This window comes from Palaemon carinicauda, unplaced genomic scaffold, assembly GCF_036898095.1.
Source record: "Palaemon carinicauda isolate YSFRI2023 unplaced genomic scaffold, ASM3689809v2 scaffold6, whole genome shotgun sequence".
NCBI classification, from domain to species: domain Eukaryota; kingdom Metazoa; phylum Arthropoda; class Malacostraca; order Decapoda; family Palaemonidae; genus Palaemon; species Palaemon carinicauda.
The window spans coordinates 979,962-995,193 of NW_027171871.1; positions in this window are offsets into that span (position 1 = coordinate 979,962).

A 15,232-nucleotide genomic window follows, 5' to 3' on the forward strand; every position below is an offset into this window, starting at 1 on the left:
GACGTGACGTCATTTAGCAATGGCGCCCGTTTGTTTACGTCTCGAGTACCAAAAGTAGCCACGGATGAGTGTAACTTTGGAACGGCTCCTCAGTTACTCAGCCACCTTTCCATATCGAAGTGTTAACTGTATATGGGGTGCAGATAGCTATGTGGCGTGTTCATACATGCGTCCCCTGTTGATATACGATATCCTAGAGGGAAACCTTTAGGGTACTCGCACCAGAAGTTAGAATTCTGTGATAACCTTTAGATTAATTCTCTGGGAATATCCACTGTAGTTAAATATGCCCTAGGAAGCTACTGAAGGAACCTTCCATCAGGACAACATGGCTATCTCACCCAAAAATAGATTTTTTGCTTCGCTCAAACTCTGTTATATTATATACTCACCTATGCCTTGATAATATTCCTACTCGAATATTAACCTTTGATCTATCTCCGAGACCAGCATGATCTCTCCACCAGGTGAGTAGTTCTTCAATGATCACTTCGAGATATTCCTCTTGTCCACCAGGACTTCCCTGCTAGGGGGGCAGGAAGCCAGTTCATCATAGAATCTCTGGTAAGGACAATTACTAAAATTGTCATAGGCTTTACGGTCTCCAGACCATAGGAATATTGCTCGAAGCCCTTGGCACTTGGATTAAGGGAAAAAATCCACGATACATTAATTCTCTGGTACACTTCCATCAGGACGACATGGCTTGAGCCCAAAAAACGGATTTTGAGCGAAGCGAAAAATCTATTTTTGGGTGAGATAGCCATGTCGTCCTGATGGACCCTCCCGTCTATTCTAGTACAGCCTTTCAGGCCCCTACCTGACCTACTGTATCGCGGAGATTGGTAGGAGCTGAGCTCAGGATGAAGACGGACGTGACGTCATTTAGCAATGGCGCCCGTTTGTTTACGTCTCGAGTACCAAAAGTAGCCACGGATGAGAGTAACTTTGGAAAGGCTCCTCAGTTACTCAGCCACCTTTCCATATCGAAGTGTTAACTCTATATGGGGTGCAGATAGCTATGTGGCATGTTCATACATGCGTCCCCTGTTGATATACGATATCCTAGAGGGAAACCTTTAGGGTACTCGCACCAGAAGTTAGGATTGTGTGATAACCTTTAGTTTAATTCTCTGGGAATATCCACTGTAGTTAAATATACCCTAGGAAGCTACTAAAGGATCCTTCCATCAGGACGACATGGCTATCTCACCCAAAAATAGATTTTTCGCTTTGCTCAAAATCCGTTTTGGGCTACAGCACTGACTGTCGGCAGCATGCCGCCAGTCCTGCCGGGCCTACCGACACATGCCGGACCTCCCGGCACATGCCGGCCCTGCCGGCATCTGCCGGGCAAGCCGGAATATGCCAGTCTATTCTGGGCTATTGAAGGCAGTTACTGTCTTCAAAGTAATGGGCGGCAGGTCGCCGGCAACGTCTCTGCCGGCAGCGGCTCTGCCGGCCGGCAGCCGAGGATCCTTCCATCAAGTAGGACCCGGTGGCAGCCGGAGGCAAATGTCCAAGTTATGGGTGGCCGGCTTCCGGCCGGCAACTCAGTAGCCGGCAGCCGGCAGCCGGCAGCCGATCCCAATATGTCTATTGTCGTTGGGTCGTAGATCAGCGACGCCAACAGTAAGCGGCGGCAGAGCAACTGCCGGCCGGCAGACAATTGACATGGCCCAGTAAAACGAAAGGCAGAGAAAAAGAGAGGATGGAGGAAGACAAGAGCTCAGCCTTGCCGGCCTACATCCAGAATGAGAGTTCAAGTGGAAGGGGGAATTATATTCTGGCTTCCAACCAACCATATCCCATCCATATGGGCTATGGAAGGCAGTCCAAGGGAGGACTGTAGAACACTCTAAAGAATACGAGGGTACCTGCCGGCAGACAGGGAACCTCAGGCCAGTTCTACAAATAAACCTTAGGATCAAATATAGAACGACGGCCAGGAAGGTGTTGGCTCATACAACACAAAAGAGACAGAGATAAGGTAATGCTCGAAGGCACCACCCAACTTAAGGGATTCTGGTCTCATGGAGTAACCTCAGGTAGGAGAAATCATTTCCCCAGGTTGGGTTAGTCAAGTGAGAGAGCCGCACACAGGACACAATCTTACAAGAGAACAGAATCTTGTACCAGAGACCTTAGGCAGTGAAGAAGTCATTTCTTCGGTCTAAGATCTACCAGCACAGGACTGTCCGCTAGACCAAGAAAGGAGGGATTGTCATACAAAACCATCCACGTATAGACTAGGGAGGTCTAACCTCCTGTAAAAACAGCTTAACCTGACATGGGAAATAATTTCACCAAGACAGTAAGATGCCTAACACAGACTTATTACTCTGATGTCCCGTTCTAAACTCAAAACCAACTCAGTGGTTAGGGGAAAGAAAACGAAACGTCTCAGTAAAACTTTGCCAGAACTCGGTTCGCAGCAAAGTAAACTGAGAATAGACTAGGCTAATCAGAGGGAAGGGGGATTGCTCTTAAATCTCCTAGGAGATTAGTATCGACTTTAAAGGTATAGGAGGTGCCAGTCTCCCCTTAAAAGACAATACAAGAGCAATGGGGACATATAACGGATTTTGAGCGAAGCGAAAAATCTATTTTTGGGTGAGATAGCCATGTCGTCCTGATGGAAAGTTCCTTTAGTAGCTTTCTAGGGTATATTTACCTACATTGGATATTCCCAGAGAATTAAACTAAAGGTTATCACAGAATTCTAACTTCTGGTGCAAGTACCCTAAAGGTTTCCCTCTTGGATATCATATATCAACAGGGGACGCATGTATTAACACGCCACATAGCTATCTGCACCCCATATAGAGTTAACACTTCGATATAGAAAGGTGGCTGAGTAACTGAGGAGCCGTTCCAAAGATACTCTCATCCGTGGCTACTTTTGGTACTCGAGACATAAACAAACGGGCGCCATTGCTAAATGACGTCACGTCCGTCTTCATCCTGAGCTCAGCTCCTACCAATCTCCTCGATACAGTAGGTCAGGGAGGGGCCTGAAAGGCTGACTTAGAATAGACGGGAGGGTCCATCAGGACGACATGGCTATCTCACCCAAAATTAGATTTTTTGCTTCGCTCAAAATCCGTTTTTTGGGCTCAAGCCATGTCGTCCTGATGGAAGTGTACCAGAGAATTAATGTATCGTGGATTTTTTCCCTTAATCCAAGTGCCAAGGGCTTTGAGTAATAATCCTATGGTCTGGAAACCGTAGAGACTATGACAATTTTAGTAATTGTCCTTACCAGAGATTCTACGATGAACTGGCTTCCTGCCCACCTGGCAGGGAAGTCCTGGTGGACAAGAGGAATATCTCAAAGTGATCATTGAAGAACTACCCACCTGGTGGAGAGATCAAGCTGGTCTCGGAGACAGATCAAAGGTTAATATTTGAGTAAGAATATTATCAATCATAGGTGAGTATATAATATGAATGCTTATATTATTCTTTAGATCAGACAGGAAAGGGATAAACGAAACTATAACAATCGTATATTTCCTAATAAGGAATAGGAGGGAAAGGAAACGCACATGGGAAATAAAATAGACATTTTATTTCTAAGATTGCAAGTCATTATAGAAGTAATTACAATAATGATTATAGAATTTAATCACAACAATAATGAATAATGTACATAGAAAATTAAAGACGGTGATCTTGAGTCTGAAAAGGAAATTTCGCTTTTCAGCAACACAAGTCCCCTGGGGAACGCCAGTCTTTTATAGTCCAAAAAACACTCCATGTTCGAGAGCATGTGGCACACGTGTAAAATTTCTATGACATTTCACCTTGATAAAGAACAGTCTATTAGAGACACTAAGTGTCCATTAAATCGCTATGTATCACGATAGGGTCAACACAGGCACCCGTAGAGTTAGAGTCCCAAATAACTCACTGTTCTATGCAGAATTAAGCGGCAGGATTCATTACACTACCTGCAGCCACCACGAGATGTTTCAGTCTATTAGAAACACTAAGTGTCCATTAAATCGCTATGTATCACGATAGGGTCAACACAGGCACCCGTAGAGTTAAGAGTCCCAAATAACTCACTGTTCTATGCAGAATTAAGCGGCAGGTTTCATTACACTACCTGCAGCTACCACGAGATGTTTCCCTTCGTGCGTCTGTTTTGCGTAGTGCTTGAATAACACGTGTGATGATTTCAAGCCTATAAAGCTCTTGAGGCTTTCGAAATCCATACTTTGGAAGAAATTCAGAGAAGAAGCGACTTTCCTAGGATCATGACCTGCGGGTGTATTGTCAGTATCCGCTCTGAGAATGAAGTAGGTGATTTTCGCTCTTAGTTGTTTCAGTGACAGGTCACTACCCGAGGTTTCTCCTTTGAAGAGTTGATCTCCACCGAATTCTGAAGTTCTTTGAAGATAGACCTTAAGACTCTCCACTGGGCATAGAGAGACATCTTCCTTCAGGGGGCAGATTCTCCAAGGGCCCCATCTCTTGGTGGGTAGTTCATTCTTTGCTAGAAACGTTGGGTCGGGGAAGACCCTCTTCTCTTGATAATGCCACTATTTCACTGACTCGGGCTCCTGAGGCGAGAGCAAAAAGGAAGATAACTTTTTGAGTCAGGTCTTTCAGAGGGCACGAATCATTGTCCAGGGACCAGGAGATAGGTTTTGGTGGAGGTGCTGGGCGTTGTCTAGTGCATACCTTATAGGAGTGGTCTAGTCAAGGCCGATTTACAAGTGGAAATCGTGTTGGCCGCAAGGCCTTGTCCATGAAGGTGAATGAAGAAGGACATACAAAAATCAATGGTGATCTCCGTAGGATTTTTTGCCTTGACGAAGGAGACCCACTTTTCCTAGGAAGATTCGTACTGCCTTCTGGTAGACTCTTGTTTTGTACTCCTCGAGGAAGTCTAAACTTTTCTTCGAGATCCCAAGCCTTTTCTTAACAGCAAAGGAGAGAAAATCATGAGATGAAGGTCCTTGACTTTCAGTGATGAAGCGAAGACAGCTGACTTCTGTACTTGTTGAGAGAGGACTAGGCCCGGTACGGGGATCAGCGTGGGCTGCAGCTCCGGGACCAAGGAATACCAATTGCTCCGGGGCCACTTGGGAGCCACTAGGGCCGCTGTCCCTTTGAAGGTTCTCAGTTTGGATAGGACTTTCAGCAGAAGGTTGGGTGGAGGGAACTCTTGGACCATCTGTCCCAAACCAGGGACATGGCGTCCGCCGCTTCTGCCTTGGGGTCCTCGTACGGGGCCACATATCGAGGAAGTTGATTGCTGTCGCTCGTCGCGAAGAGATTGATCTCAAGTTCCGGGACTTGGCGAGAGATTAAGGAGAATGATCTTGCGTCTACAGACCATTCCGACTCTATTGGGCTTGTCCTTGATAGAGCGTCCGCTGTCACGTTGCGGAATCCTTATAGCTGAACTACAGACAGGTGCCATTTCTTCCTATCTGCCAAACGAAAGATAGGTAGAAGCACCTGATTTATCTAAGGGCGATCTCGAGCCCTGACGATTGAGACATCTGACTACCACCGAGTTGTCCAGAGTGAGACGGATGTGGATCGAGGGAGGCGGGGAGAGTTTCTTCAGGGTAAGAAGAACCGCCATGGCCTCCAAGATGTTGATATGAAAACGTCTTGAATAGGGGAGACCATGTTCCTTGAACCTGCTGTTGGTGGGAGTGACCTCCCCAACCCTCCAGTGAATCATCCGTGTGGATGTTGATCGATGGAGGCGGGTGTTCCTTATTGCCTTTTTTTTTGTTTGGGTTCCCCCAGGTCCCTCAGTGTGAGGCACCTCGTATATCCACCAGAGAGTTGCTAATGCATCTTCCGGTGTATTTTGCATCTTCCAGTCTTGGATGGTCTGGAATGCATCTTAGGTATTTATCGAGCTTATTCTTAAACACATCTACGCTCACTCCTGATATGTTTCTTAGATGAGCTGGCAGCACATTAAATAGTCGCTGCATTATCGATGCTGGTGCGTAGTGGATTAATGTCCTGTGCACCTTTCTTAGTTTACCTGGAATATTTTTGGGCACTATTAATCTACCTCGGCTTGCTCTTTCTGATATTTTAAGCTCCATGATGTTTTCAGTAATTCCTTCTATATGCTTCCATGCTTGTATTATCATATAGCGTTCTCTTCTCCTTTCTAGACTGTATAGTTTTAAAAATTGCAGTCTTTCCCAGTAGTCAAGGTCCTTAACTTCTTCTATTCTAGTAGTATAGGACCTTTGTACACTCTCTATTTGCGCAATATGCTTTTGGTAGTGTGGGTACCATATCACATTGCAGTACTCGAGTGTACTACGTACATGAGTTTTGTAAAGCATAATCATGTGTTCAGCTTTTCTTGTTTTAAATTGTCTGAATAACATTCCCATTTTTGCTTTACATTTAGCCAACAGTGTTGCTATTTGGTCGTTGCATAACATATTCCTATTTAACATTAAACCAAGGTCTTTAATTGCTTCCTTGTTTGTGATTGTCTCATTATTAGGTCCCTTGTATGCATACACCATTCCTTCTCTGTTTCCATAATTTATTGATTCTAATTTATCGGAGTTAAATACCATCCTATTTATCTCCGCCCATTCATATATTTTGTTTAGATCTCTTTGTAGTGAGTTCCTATCTTCATCACAAGTAATTTCTCTACTTTCTTGTGTCATCGGCGAAACTTCTCACTACGGAGTTTTCAACATCACAGTCTATGTCTGAGATCATAATGACAAACAGCAGTGCAGCTAATACCGTACCTTGTGGCACACCAGATATTACCTGGGCTTCATCTGATTTTTCGTCATTTACAACCACTATCTGTTTTCTGTTTTGCAGGAATTCTTTTACCCATTTTCCTATCTTTCCCACAATATTATGCTTTCTCATTTTTTTCTCCAATATGTTATGGTCTACCTTGTCAAAGGCTTTTGCAAAATCTAGATAGATCACATCTGTGTCTTTTTCATTTATCTTATTCTTGTATGTTTTCATAGTGTGCTATCAGTTGGTTTCTGTGTACTTTTTCCAGGCACGAAACCGTGTTGACCCATATTAAACAAATTATTTTTAACCAAATGGTTCATTATTTTCTTTTTTATTACCCTCTCATACACTTTCATAATATGTGATGTTAGACTAACAGGTCTATAATTGCTTACCTCTAGTCTTGATCCACTTTTGAAGATAGGGGTTATATAAGCTAATTTATGTTTAACATATATCTCGCTCATGTCTACACTTTGTCTTAGCAGTATTGCAAGCGGCTTCGCGATAGTGATTGCAGTTTTTTTAACAAAATCGCTGGAACTCCATCTGGTCCGGCTGCCGATCTATTTTTAATTTCGTTTATAGCCTTGACAATATCTGCTTCATTAATATCTATATCCGTTAGATATTCAACATTTTCTTCTCTCATTTTTGTTTCATTATTCTCATTTGCAATTCTTTGCGTGAACTCACTCTTATATTTTTCTGCTAATATGTTGCATATTTCCTTTTTTCATTCGTTAGCCGTCCTTCAATTCTTACAGGGCCTATTTCTACTCTCCCTTTATTCATCTTTTTGCATAGGAGTAAAGTACTTTGGGGTTTCTTTTTATATTTTGAAGTGTCCTTTGTTCTAAGTCCCTTTTTTCATTTTCTTTCGACTGTATAATCTTTTGTTCTGCATTTTCTATCTTACATTTTATTTCCCTCATTTTCCACACATTTTTTTCTTTTGCAAGATTTTTCTTCCACTTTCTAATTTTCTGAAATAAGATCCTTCTGTCTCTTGGTATGCACGTCTTTTGTTTATTGTTTTTTTTTCGGTACATATTTTTCAACAATTTTCTCCAGTATTTTGTACAGTATGTCCGTATTTACCTGTATATTATCACTTACAAATACATTTTTCCATTCTTTATTCAGTTCTTCATTTATTTCTGACCATTTTATATTCTTACTGTAAAAATTATATTTTCCATATCCTTCCCAAAGTTTTGTGCTTTTATTAATTCTGCGATCACTTGCTTTGGAATGGACTATCAATTCTATGACATCGTGGTCTGAAATTCCCGTGTTATACACTATTATTTCTTTAACATAATTCACCTCATTCACAAATACTAGATCTAGGACATTTTCCTTTCTTGTTGGAATGTGGTTTATTTGTTGCATATTATGTTCTAATAGCATATCTTGAAGCTTTTCAAATTGCCTCTTATCTTCTGCGCTACTATTACTCTCTTTTTTATATGTATACATACAACCACTTTCTTCTATCCGTTCTTTCCAATCCACGAAAGGAAAGTTAAAATCTCCGGATAGGAGTATATTCCAGTCTTTATGGTTTCTACATATATCATCTATTTTTTCTATTATTATGTCAAACTCCTTAGTGTTTGGGATTCTGTAAACTACAATATTCACTAGTTTTTCAAATTCAAATTCTACCGCAATCAATTCACATTCTGTGTTGCTGTATTTTTCACAGACTTTTCCTTGATTTATGTCTCTTCCATATATTGCGGTTCCCCCTTGATTCCTATTTTTTCTGTCTGATCTATAAGTTTGGAAACCCTTTATCTGGTCATCACTGCCAGTCTCTTGGGAATACCATGTTTCACTTATTTTTAATATATCTATTTTTTCAATTTGGGATAATTCTTCTAAGAACTCTATTTTCCTTTTAGAATTACTCGTGACTAAACCCTGTGCATTCATCATTATTATGGTTTGTGTTTTATCCACATTATTTAATATTGGTAATAATATGAATTCTCCCATGCTTCCTTTCTGTTCTGATATGATGTTCTTTTCTTCATTTCCCGGAATTCTGTCATTAAAAAATCCAACTTTTCTATTATATCTTCTCTTTCGCCTTCATATTTATTTGTGTGTGTATACCTGCAATTATCCCCATATCTGCACCAACCCCTGGCATTATAGATGCATTCTTTGTAGTTGGGCTCTAAATGTGCAGATTTGGGTTGATAGGCCTCATATCTTGGGGCTCTTGGTTCATAGCGCGGTATATACACGGCCTGCTTTTTTGTTTCTTTTTTTGTTTCTTTATTGCTTTCATTTTTCTTTTCAGTTTGCTGAGTTTTCTTACTTTCATTCATGGTTGCAGGATGCATATATCGACATTTTTTGTTGAAACTGCATCCTTTTCCTTCTTTTAGGTTTTTGCATATTTTTGGGTGGAGATCTCTGCATTCGTCTCCATATCCGTCTAAATACGCACATTTACCATATATTTCATAATTATGGCATATCTTTGGATGCTTGTAGTAGCATCTTTCGCCAAATCTGCAATTCCCTCTTTTCAGCATATTGCAGACTATATCCTTCTTTTCTTTTTTTTCTTGTTCTTGCTCTTCCCTAAAATTATGTAGGTCCGGGTAGAGTCTCTTGGGTCTATTATTTGTTTCCATCTGGTAATTTATTTCTTCATAAGTATGCTGTTGGATGGCATCATAAGTTATATCAATGATTTCCTCTGCATCCTTACACATATCCTGTTCATTTTTCTCTTCTTCTTCTTTTTCTTCTTCTTCTTCTTCTTCTGTTTCTTCTTCTTCCTCTTCTTTATCTTCAACTATTTGCAGATTTAGTCTCGACTTAATTATATTTTCTATCCAGACTAAGCATGTTGAGCAGAATACCTTTGTGTCTTTATCTTTTATTTTTTGCTGTATTTCAGCACATGTGGGGTGTGTTGGAACATGACAGGCATCACATTTTCTAATCAATTGTTGAGGATTATTAATGGAATACCATATCTTACATGTATTAAACCATTTTGGCATTCTTTTTCCTAATGCATCAATCAGCATATTCACCATTTTGGACTTCTTATTGTTCTTTGATGGAATGTGTTGATTGATGTAGACTTTCTTTATAAGGGATGTGCCTTTTCAGGGCCTATGCTTCCGACCACGGCTTTATAAAATGAGCGAAGTCTGTTTGGAAGCAGTCTCTTAAGGTCTCTTCGAGCGATGGATGCATTTCATCTCCAGACTCCTGCGGCATCCTTTAGCTGTGCGTGAAGCACTGGGTTTGTCACTGAGTCGAACTGTAGAGAGCTGAGAACTTGTTCCTGTTGGCGTCTTGAGATCCGTTTGGATTTTAGAAGCCATCTGACAGACCCTGCTATTTCCTTCCTTTTCTTCGGTGGAATGGAAAGGCGGTGTGACTGAAGGTCTCAATGGATTCCCAACCATTGGAACTTCTGAGCTGGAGTGAGGCGAGATTTCTCGGCGTTATCTTGAAACCCAGATGCTCTAAGAACTGGGTGACTCTATTGCAGGTTCTCAGACAATCTTCGGGCGATGTCGACCAGACTAGCCAGTCGTCTAGGTAGGCCATCACTTGGACGCCTTGAAGACGTAGCTGTCGGAAAATTGTGTCTGCCAGCTTGGTGAAAATTCGTGGAGCCACGTTACGCCCAAAGGGCATGGCCCTGAAGGCGTAATTTTCCTTTGGAGTCGAAATCCTAGGTAGGAGGAAGCGTAGTGATTCATTGGAATGTGCCAGTAGGCATCAGCAGGTCTATGGAGACCGTGTAGGCCTTGTGAGGCAGAGGGGCCCTTATTTGTTGCAGAGTCAGCATCTTGAATTTGTTGTTCACAATGAACTTGATGAGAGGGGACAAGTCTAGAATGACTCTGAGTTTTTCTTAGTCTTTCTTGGGAACACAAAAGAGTCTCCCTTGGAACCTGGTTGACTTTACCCTCTTGATCACCTTCTTGCTCAAGAATTCCAGGACATATTCTTCCAGGAGAGGGGTTGACTGTTGGAAGAATTGCTGGAAGGATGGGGGTGGTTGAATCCAGCTCCAGCTCAGTCCATTCCTGATGATGCTGTGAGTTCAAGGATCAAAGGTCCAACGATCCTGGAATTGGCGGAGTCTTCCTCCCACCGGAAGCACTTCATTGCTTCTGGTTTCCGAGGGTTTGTCACCTTGGCCGCAAGCTCCCCTTCCTCCTCTACCTCTGGAGGGACGGCGAGAAGAATCTCTGCCGGAGCCTCTACCTCTGGGACGAAAGGTAGTGGAACGCTGCTCATAGGCAGAGGTGAAGACCGGTGACTGCGGCACCACCGGAAGGGGGACCAGTTGAAAGGTCTGCTGTGGTTGTGCAACCACCTGGAGAGTAGCGGGAGGCGGAAACTGACGTCTTGGTTGACGTTGCTGGGGCTTAGGTTTCAAGGATTTCCTCTTAGGTTGAGGGCCTCTGTCCTGAGAGGACATCCTCTTTCAAGACATGCCCCATTTGTGGAGAAAGTTCCGATTCTCCGTGGCGGCTTTGTCCACTATCTCTTTCACCAAGGTAGAAGGGAAGAGATGTTTGCCCCAGATGTTGGAGGAAATCAGTCTCCGGGGTTCTGGTTTCACCGTTGCATTGGCAAACACGAATTTTCTACAGGCTCTGCGAGCCCTAGCAAATCTGTAGAGATCCTTGGTCACAGTAGCAAGGTGTGACTTTGCAAGGACCATGTAAAAGTTTGGGACCCTGGTGTCCCCGGCCATGACTTCTAGCTGTACCTGATGTGACAGTGAAGCAGCAAGTCTCTCCTTAGTATCTTGTTCCCGACGAAGGAGACGGTCGTTCAGCCGTGGGAGGTCCTCGTTGAAATGACGACCGGCTACATCAGGTTCGAGTTTCCAAACCGTAAAGGTAAGCTGGATGTCTTTCCAGTACCTGCCATCGGGAGGAAGAGTGAGAGAGAAGGGTCTGCACTCCTCTAGTGCATGGCAAGGTTTCCCTTCCTCCACAGCCTTCATGACCACTTGGAAAGCCTTTTCAACGAAGGGGAAGGTAGCAGTAGCTGGAGCAACAAAGGTTGGATGCTTTTTGCTCAGTGCTGGCATCTTGGAGTTGGTGAAACCCCGACTCTTCACTGCATGAGCCAGCATAGCTTGGGCCTTTGCGAGATCGAACACGATCACTTCTTTAGGTTCGGTCTCTTCTTTTGAGGCTGGTTTGGACCAGAGTCGGACGCAACAGTCCAGATAAGCTTCGAAGTTTGGGAAGAACACCACTTCTTCCAGGAGAACAGAACTGATCTTTTCATTAATGAAAAATTTGCCTGTCGTAATTGGCATGTGCTCAGCGTATCTCCAAGGGTTAGATTCCGAGCATGAAGGGAGGCCCTTAACTGAAATCCTTTTCGGTTGCTTGAAGTCGCTGAGAGTAGTCCGGAACTGCTCCTGAGACTTTCTCAGTTTCTTTTCCATGAGGGCTTCTAGCATCTTGAAGACCTCTAGAGTGGCCGCTGGGAGTGGATCCGGGGCGGCGGAAATCGAGGGAACGGGTTCTTTGGGTACCATTGGGGTTACCGTGGGGGTTTGATCGGCCTCGTTCTCTGAGTCGAGGTACTCCACACGGTCCTCCTCATAGTCGAGTTCCTCGCCCATGAGGGTTTTCTCCATTCCTTCGGGGATCTCCGACATACGTTCCACCTCTTCGGAGTTAAGGTGGCACGTGCACAGGGCCTGTTCCATTACAATGTTGGGTGTAATCAGCAACTGGACGGTTGGGATTTGATCTTGAGGGATCGCAGCGTCCTTAGAAGCATTTGGGGAAAACAGGGCCCTCATGTCTTCATTTGGAAGATAAGGTTCGGAAGCGTTCTTCAGGAAACCGCGCACCCAACTGTGCAGTTCCTCTCTAGCATCGGTTCTGTTCTCCTAGAAGAAGTGGAGTTCTTCCCGAATTTCGAGGCTTATCCGGACTGTTACGTCCGACTCAGGTCCAAACCAGCCTCAAAAGAAGAGACTGAACCTAAAGAAGTGATCGTGTTCGATCTCGCAAAGGCCCAAGCTATGCTGGCTCATGCAGTGAAGAGTCAGGGTTTCACCAACTCCAAGATGCCAGCACTGAGCAACAAGAATCCAACCTTTGTTGCTCCAGCTACTGCTACCTTCCCCTTTGTTGAAAAGGCCTTCCAAGATGTCATGAAGGCTGTGGAGGAAGGGAAACCTTGCCCTGCACTGGAGGAATGCAGACCCTTTTCTCTCACTCTTCCCCCCGATGACAGGTACTGGAAAGACATCCAGCTTACCTTTATGGTTGGGAAACTTGAACCTGATGTAGCTGGTTGTCAGTTCAACGAGGACCTCCCACGACTGAACGACCATCTCCTTCGTCGGGAACAAGATACTAAGGAGAGACTCGCTGCTTCGCTGTCACATCAGGTACAGCTAGAAGTCATGGCCGGGGACACCAGGGTCCCAGACTTTTACATGGTCCTTGCAAAGTCATACCTTGCTACTGTGACCAAGGATCTCTACAGCTTCGCTAGGGCTCGCAGAGCCTGTAGAGAATTCGCGTTCGCCAATGCAACGGTGAAACACGAACCCCGGAGACTGATTTCCTCCGACATCTGGGGCAAACATCTCTTCCCTTCTATCTTGGTGAAAGAGACAGTGGACAAAGCCGCCACAGAGAATCGGAACCTTCTCCACAAGTGGGGCAGGTCTCGAAAGAGGATGTCCTCTCAGGACGAAGACCCTCAACCTAAGAGGAAATCATCGAAGCCTAAGCCCCAGCATTGTCAACCAAGACGTCAGTTTCCGGGTCCCGCTACTCCCCAAGTGGTTGCACAACCACAGCAGACCTTTCAACTGGTCCCCCAACCGGTGGTGTCGCAGTCACCGGTCTTCACCCCTGCCTATGAGCAGTGTTCCACTACCTTTCGTCCCAGAGGTAGAGCCTCCGGCAGAGATTCTTCTCGCCGTCCCTCCAGAGGCAGAGGAGGAAGGGGAGCTAGCGGCCGAGGTGGCAAACCCTCAGGAAACCAGAAGCAATGAAGTGCTTCTGGTGGGAGGAAGACTCCGCCAATTCCAGAATCGTTGAACCTTCGATCCTTGGACTCACAGCATCATCAGGAAAGGACTGGGCTGGAGCTGGATTCAACCACCCTCATCCTTCCAGCAATTCTTCCAACAGTCAACCCCCCTCCTGGAAGAATATGTCCTGGAACTCTTGAACAAGAAGTTGATCAAGAGGGTAAAGTCAACCAGGTTCCAAGGGAGACTCTTTTGTGTTCCCAAGAAAGACTCAGATAAACTCAGAGTCATTCTAGACTTGTCCCCTCTCAACAAGTTCATTGTGAACAACAAATTCAAGATGCTGACTCTGCAACAAATAAGGGCCCTTCTGACTCACAGGGCCTACACTGTCTCCATACACCTGGCAGATGCCTACTGGCACATTCCAATGAATCACTACGCTTCCTCCTACTTAGGATTTCGACTCCAAAGGAAAAGTTACGCCTTCAGGGCCATGCCCTTTAGGCGTAATGTGGCTCCACGAATCTTCATCAAGCTGGCAGACGCAATCGTCCAACAGCCACGTCTTAAGGGCGTCCAAGTGATGGCCTACCTAGACGACTGGCATAGGCCCTGAAAAGGTCCATCCCTCTTCAACACCCTCCTCCATTGATCAACATCCACACGGACGCTTCACTGGAGGGTTGGGGAGGTCACTCCCACCAACAGCAGGTTCAAGGAACATGGTCTCCTCTATTCAAGACGTTTTCACATCAACATCTTGGAGGCCATGGCGGTTCTTCTCACCAGGAAGAAACTCTCCCCGCCTCCCTCGATCCACATCCGTCTGACTCTGGACTACTCGGAGGTAGTCAGATATCTCAATCGTCAGGGCTCGAGATCGCCCCAGATAAATCAGGTGCTTCTACCTATCTTCTGTTTGGCAGACAGGAAGAAATGGCACCTGTCTGCAGTTCACCTACAAGGATTCCGCAACGTGACAGCGGACGCTCTATCAAGGACAAGCCCAATAGAGTCGGAATGGTCTGTAGACGCAAGATCATTCTCCTTAATCTCTCGCCAAGTCCCGGAACTTCAGATCGATCTCTTCGCGACGAGCGACAACAATCAACTTCCTCGATATGTGGCCCCGTACGAGGACCCCAAGGCAGAAGCGGCGGACGCCATGTCCCTGGATTGGGACAGATGGTCCAAGATCTACCTGGTCCCTCCACCCAACCTTCTGCTGAAAGTCCTCTCCAAATTAAGAACCTTCAAACGGACAGCGGCCCTAGTGGCTCCCAAGTGGCCCCGGAGCAATTGGTATCCCCTGGTCCCCGAGTTGTAGCCCACGCTGATCCCCCTACCGGGCCCAGTCCTCTCTCAACAAGTACAGAAGTCGACTGTCTTCACTTCACCACTGAAAGTCAAGGACCTTCATCTCATGATTTTCTCTCCTTAGCCGTAAAGAAA